The following is a 6,867-nucleotide window of genomic DNA, read 5'->3' as shown; positions in this document are numbered from 1 at the left end:
TCTTTAAAGATAGGGAGAAGTCATGTGACTTTTTGAAGTTCACAGGGTCAGCAAGTGAAATGACTGGGCTGGATACTCCACTCTGACTCCCAGTCTACTCCTTTCACCCAGATTGTCTGATGTTTTCCAGGATGACTTTTATGACTTCTACCCCTTCCACAGCATACTGGGACAACGTGAGTACTGAAGAGTAACATTGGAACTCTGTTGCTGGTAACTCAATCCAGAGCTAAGGGGGAGGGGCATGATAGGAAGCCAAAGGCATTTAACCCCATTCAGCAAACATATTTGCTTACATTATGTTAACACAAAGTAATTCAGGAACTTTAAAATCTGCGTAATTTGCAGCATGCAGTCCCTGAAAGAAATTCCAAGGGTTCCTGCTGAGACTTTCGTTTCTGTGACTTTGGAGCTGGAGCCAGAAACACTGGCAAAGACAGACAACTTGTGGGTTGGCCCTGTGGCTGAGTGGTTAAGTTCACGCGCTCCGCTGTGGGCGGCCCAGTGTTTCGTTGGTTCGAATCCTGGGCGCGGACATGGCACTGCTCATCAAACCACGCTGAGGCAGTGTCCCACATGCCACAACTAGAACAACCCACAATGAGGAATATAATACAACTATGTACTGGGGGGCTTTGGGAAGAAAAAAATAAAATAAAATAAAGTACTGAAAAAAAAAAAAGACAACTTGTTTAGCAAAGCAAATTTTTTAAAGGATTTCTTAGGTCTTATGCTATTCATAAGATTACATCTCAGGTAGAGTAAGTTTTTGTCTACTTCTGTTGATAACTGTTATCAATTTTGTTTTCTTATTTACACTTTGTGGTAGATTGAGTTTTTGCCCACTTGTCCCAATTCTTCATACTCTCCATGCATTATGTCTATGCTCTTTCCCCTGTGGCTTTGCAATTCTGCCCACTATGGGTAGAATATTTTTCCCTGTGCTGTTGATGTTGAGCTTGATCACATGACTTGCCTTGGTCAATGGAGCATTGAGGGGTGTGAGGAGAGCAGAGGCATTAAATGCGCTTGTGTGGTTTGGCTTGGCTCTCTCGTTCTGGGGAGCTGTTGGTGCAAGGAGCCTGAGAAACACTTGAAGCAGACCTGAACCTAAACTGCCAATCTCAGCTGACCCAAAGTCTGAAGCTGAGCCACTAAGTTGAGTCCACTCTTGATCAGCCAAACCACAGTCTACCTGCAGACCCGTGAGCATGAGAACAAGTGCTCATTGTTGTCCTCCACTGAATTTGGGGTAGTTATGCAGCAATAGTTCACTAATACACATTAAAAATGCACTTCTAATTTAGATTTTGTACATACAACGTGAGAATAAACAGTTTATAGTCTATTTTTACAGTTTTTCTTTCCAAAGGAATTCTTTAAAAAATGTATAATTTTTGATCTTGCTCATTGTTATTTCAGACTTGACTTAATCTTGCCAAGAATCTTATTAACACTTTGAGATAGCCAGTTCTTTAGAAGGAAGTTTCCTTGGAGTTTTGGAATTGACAGATTTATCACTTACTTCATCATACCCGCCTGGAGCATCACAGGGAAGTGAGGCAATTTTCTAAAGGCGGATGTAGCCTCCTACTTCCTAAAGTTCTTTTTCTTCCAAGGCCAAGATGGGGTATCAAAGACTTTGACATCTTTACTCTAATGATGTGCTTATGTTCATAATCCTTAATTGGAAAATCCTTTCCCAAAAGAAACCAATTTGGCCTTTGCCTTCCTGAGATGGAGGTCTCCAGACAATTCCAGGTCTCCTCCAACAGACTGCACCATCTCTCTGAATCCCTATTGAAGAAGTTCTCCAATTACCTTTCTATGATGGTCTGCTCTATAGCAATGAAGAGAAACAACCCAGATCTATGTACATCGACTTGAGCAAATCTCAAAAAGAAAATGTCGATTGAAAATAACCAAGATGCTGAATGATATATACTAGGTATATGATTTGTGTACTTTTTCTAAAAAAGTACCTATTCTTTCTGCCTGTGGACACCACTGAGTAAGCATCATTCAAGTCTCCCCTCCCACTGCCATCATGTCAAAGTCAGTCTCTCAAAAGCTGGAACAGCTGTGGAAGCTCTTCGTGGGAGGGTTGAGCCATGAAACAAGCAACAATAGTCTAAGGAGTCATTTTGAGCAATGAGGAAGGCTCACAGACTGTGTAGTAAGAAGAGGTCCAGACACTGAGTGCTCCGGGGGCTTTGGATTTGTCACGAATGCCACTGGGGAGGAGGTGTGAATGCAAGGCCACATGGGGTGGATGGAGGAGTTGTGAAACTGAAGAGGGCTGTCTCAAGAGAAGATTCTCAAAGACTGGGTGCCCTGGTGCCGGCCGGTGGTGTAATGGTTGAGTTCACGCACTCCACTTCAGCGGCCTGGGGTTCGCAGACCTGGATCCCGGGAACGGACCTAGGCACCGCTTATCAAGCCATGCTGTGGCAGGTGTCCCGCATATAAAATAGAGGAAGATGGGCACAGATGTTAGCTCAGGGCCAATCTTCCTTAGCAAACAGAGGAGGATTGGCAGCAGATGTTAGCTCAGGGCTGGTCTTCCTCACACACACACACACACACACAAAAGACTAGATGCCCAGTTCATTGTGAAAAAGATTTTTATTGGTGGCATTAAAGAAGATACTGAAGAACATCACCTAAGAGATTGTTTTGAGCAGTTTGGGAAAATTGGAGTGATTGAAATCATGACCAACCAAGACAGGGGCAAGAAGAGAGGCTTTGTCTTCATGACCTTGAATGACCATGACTCCATAGACAAACTGTCATTCAGAAATACCATACTATGAATGGCCACAACTGTGAAGTAAAGAAAGCCCTGTCTAAGCAAGAGATGGCTAGTGCTTTGTCCAAAGAGGTTGAAGTGGTTCTGGAAAACTTGGTGGTGATCATGGAGGTGGTTTTGGCAGGAATGACAACTTTGACTGTGGTTGAGGTGACTTGGTTGAGGAAGCTGTGGTGGTGGTGGGTATGGTGGCAGTGGAGATGGCTATAACAAATTTGGTAATGATGGAAATGATTTTGGAGATGGTGGAAGATATGATGATTGTGGCAATTACAACAGTCAATCTTCAAATTCTGGACCCATTGAAAGAGAAAACTTTGGAGGCAGAAGCTCTGGCCCCTATGGTGGTGGAAGCCACTACTTTGCCAAACCACGACACCAAAGTGACTATGGCAGTTCCAGCAGTAGCTATGGCAGCGGCAGAAGGTTTAAATTACTGCCAGGAAAGAAAGCTTAGCAGGACAGGAGAGCCAGAGAAGTGACAGGAAAGCTACAATTTACAACAGATTTGTGAACTCGGCCAAGCACCGTGGTGGCAGGCCATAGCTGCTACAAAGACATGTTTTAGACAATATTCATGTGTATGGGCAAAAAAACTTGAGGACTATATTTGTGACTAATTGTATAACACGTTATTTCAGTTTCTGTTCTGTGTAAAGAGTAAAGCACTCCAACAAAGGGTTTTAATATAGATTTTTTTTCACCCATGCTATTAACTGCTAAATGTAATAGTCTGATCACGATACTGAATAAATGTGTCTTAAAAAAACCATGATGTCATACGTAGTTTATGGAGCCAGAGAGGAGATAGGCCACTGAGGGACAGATGCTAACCTGATCGTGGCCTTCTCTAGGGAGTAGAGAGGGGGGATGCAACAGAGACTATAGTTTATTGGGACTTTGGTGACATCTGTAATGTTTTATTTCTTTTAAACATGACTGGAAGTAAACTGAAAAATGTTAACCCTTGTTAATTCTGGGTGGTGGAAATATGGGTGCTTGTTATGTTGTTTTTTGCTCTTTTCTGCAGCTTTTACACTTCTTGAAAAAAATCTTTCAACCTATCCCCAAAGCGCTCTTCATAAAGCTTGCCAGACTGCCTCCTCTCAGTTCCTGACCCATGTGTCTGTCTCCTCCACCTGCCCATGACCTTCCAGAGGAGTGGCCTGATAGCTTGGTGCCCCACGGCGCCCAGGTGAGCCATGATACATTGATCTGTTCAGTAAGTAGTGACTGTGCGCCTGTGTGCCTGGGCTGTGCAAGGGGCTGGGGATGGCAAACAAAGACCTTGGCCTCCTGAAGCTCACAGTGTGGTGGGGGATCCTGATGAGTGGGCAGGCAGTTCAGAGGGTGGGGAGTGCCTGGGCTGAGGAAACATCTAAGGGGCGGGGGGGGGGGGGGGGGGGGGGGGTGCCTAAGAGGGGAGGGAGTGGTGAGGGAGAGAGGGAAGGGGCTGGGGAAAGCCTCCAGAGATCTGAAGGAGAAGTGGAGGCAGTCAAATGAAGGGGTCAGGGAAAGAATATTTCTAGCCAAGGGTACAGCTTTTGTGCAAAAGCTTCAAGGGAAGAGACAGCATGGAGGGTTTGAGGAACCAGAAGAAATTCAGAGCGGTGGAGCCCACAGGGAAAGTGGGCTGGAGAGGAAAGCGTGGGCGGAGATGTCGGCTTTGGTAGCACAGGTCCTCTGGGTCAGTAGACCGGGGCTCTGCCACTTACTACACAGGTGGATAACTTAATGTTTCAAGCCTCAGTTTCCTTATCTACAAAATGGGGATTAAAAACAATATCTGCCTCACCAAGTTGTGAGGAGGTAATTAACACAAAATGCATGGCACTTGGTCAGGGCTCAGTAAATGCTAGTTACTACCTTTATTTGGGGGTGAGGCGAAAGCCACGGAGGGATTTTAAGCGGTGATTCTGACAAGCGCGAAACTGTTTTTTTACAAAGACTACTTAGGCAGACAGCAGTAGGGGAAGAACACGAGGGGCGCCCAGGCTCACCCGCTGCTGAAATACCTGTGATATTTGCACCCGCATGTTTGCACAATTTCAGGGACCATTTCACCATCTCCAAGAGTCTGAGATTAAAAAGGCAAAAGAAAAGGGAGGAAAAACTCCCAAGATGATTTCTATCTACGCGAGCCTCCGCCCTCACCACCCCCGCAACATGTATTACGTTCCTCTCCAGGGATGCAGGTTCCTGGGTGAGCCGCGTCTACGCTCGGCGATCCCACCTGACGCGACTTCAGAGGCGGGTTACCCCGTGGCTGGCGCCGCCTAGCCTGTGAGCTGCAGCCACTCAGACGGCGCGAGGCCAGGAGTGGGTGTGGCTGCACCAGAAGCTGGGAGGGGCCAAACACCAGAAAAGCGCCCAGTTCCACCTTCCGCGTCTGGGCAGCCACCAGCCAGGGCCCTGGAAGAGTAATAGAAGGAAGAATAATTAAGAGGTCTTCAAATATTCAGAGTCGGTGGGATGAAGAGGACTTGGGCAGACCTGTCAGGCAGCAACAAGGTCTATGAATGAAAGCAGCCATTCACTCACCCACGAAGTGTTTATTGAGCACCTACCACATATTTCAAGCATTGTTTTAGATGCCTGAAGGGCCAGAGTGAATAACACAAAGTCCTTGAACTCAAGGAGCTTACATTACAGTGATGAACATATATATTTTATATAAAATATAAAACATTGTGAGGATGTAGAATGGGAGGAGATATGCTCAGGAAGTGACCTGGGAAGGCAAAGATCTGAATAAAGGATCTGAAGGAACCATGTAGAAATGTGGGGGTATTCTGGGCACAGGTGACAGCAAATGAACATATCATGAGGTAGCAGCATGCCTGGTCTGTTCAACTGCAAAGATTGGGGTGGAAGTTCTATTGAAATTGCTTGTCTCTCCTGAAGAAACGTGAAGCAAAGCTATCAGCTGACAGTGAGGAAGGAGATGACACGGAAGGTTTGACAAAGGTGTTATAAAAGACTCAACTATGACCCTGGAAGTTGCTGGAAGAATTGGGAATTTTCTAGAACACTTCTCAAAAGAACTGTAGAAATGAGGTCTCCATCACTTGAAGAGGAGAGGACATCGTACAAGATTCTTAAATCAGTTTGGACCAGTCCTCTTATTCTCAGGAAGCCCTACCAACGCTAACTTTCTGTGATGGGAGATACTAAAGGAGTAACACTGTCTTAATTCATAATGAGCCTTTCCCTTCTGAACAAGGAAATGTGTAGGAGAGTACTCTTCTCCAAGTAATCATGAAGGTAGAATCCTCCCCAAATGTAAAAGACTACATTGACAGAATTGTTTATTGAAGTCCAAAAACTGGAAGAAGGCCAAGAAGGGAAACTGGGCACTGTGATTCCCTCTGGACAGAGGAAGAACATCCTCAGGCATCAGGCCTCTTTCTGGAACATGTCAGTGTGGTGTTAGCCATGTTTTCAGTGTCACTCTTTCACCAGTTTCCATTGGTTAACTACAGAGTTGAGAATAGAAGACTCAGCCTAACCTCATGTACAGCTGGGAAGGATAGGTAATAAAAGGCGAAAACTTTTTTTAAAGAAAATGAATTGTACTACACCATATTTATATTCTCCCAAGTCGTCTCCTTAGCAAGCTAGGCTCTTATTCCAAACATGTTGCCAATGTCTGAAACACATTTTGACTTGAATTTATAACTGCTTTTTGATTTCCTGACCATGTTAGAAAATAAGTCGAACTATTTAAAAATCACACCTAAAATGCTTGCTCAGCAACCCTACCCAACTTAATTGGGTATGACCTGGATCTGAATGACTCTCGGCTGTTTCCAAACACCAAATTCCTTCACAAGAGATGATTTGCCACTACTCGGAAGGCCACTCAAAGGGGGAGTTCTACACACGTTCTAAGCACAGGACAGTCCTCAGAAAATGGTGACCACTCTGGAAGGCATATGCTTGTTGTGATATACAACTTTGGAATGTCTATTAAAAAAACCTCAACCTCATGACATTACAGGTAAAATTTTAACTTATTACCAAGCCAAAGGAATAAAATAACAGCCTTGAGAGTTATC

At 44.8% G+C, this 6,867-nt stretch overlaps 1 pseudogene; it reads left to right on the top strand.

The window, feature by feature from the left end:
• Positions 1-2,047: 2,047 nt before the first annotated feature.
• On the top strand, positions 2,048-4,531 carry LOC103560459 (heterogeneous nuclear ribonucleoprotein A1-like; annotated as a pseudogene).
• Positions 4,532-6,867: the final 2,336 nt, after the last annotated feature.

The sequence above is a fragment of the Equus przewalskii genome, chromosome 7 (genome assembly GCF_037783145.1).
Source record: "Equus przewalskii isolate Varuska chromosome 7, EquPr2, whole genome shotgun sequence".
Classification (NCBI taxonomy): domain Eukaryota; kingdom Metazoa; phylum Chordata; class Mammalia; order Perissodactyla; family Equidae; genus Equus; species Equus przewalskii.
This window is presented reverse-complemented; position numbering and strand designations above follow the sequence as displayed.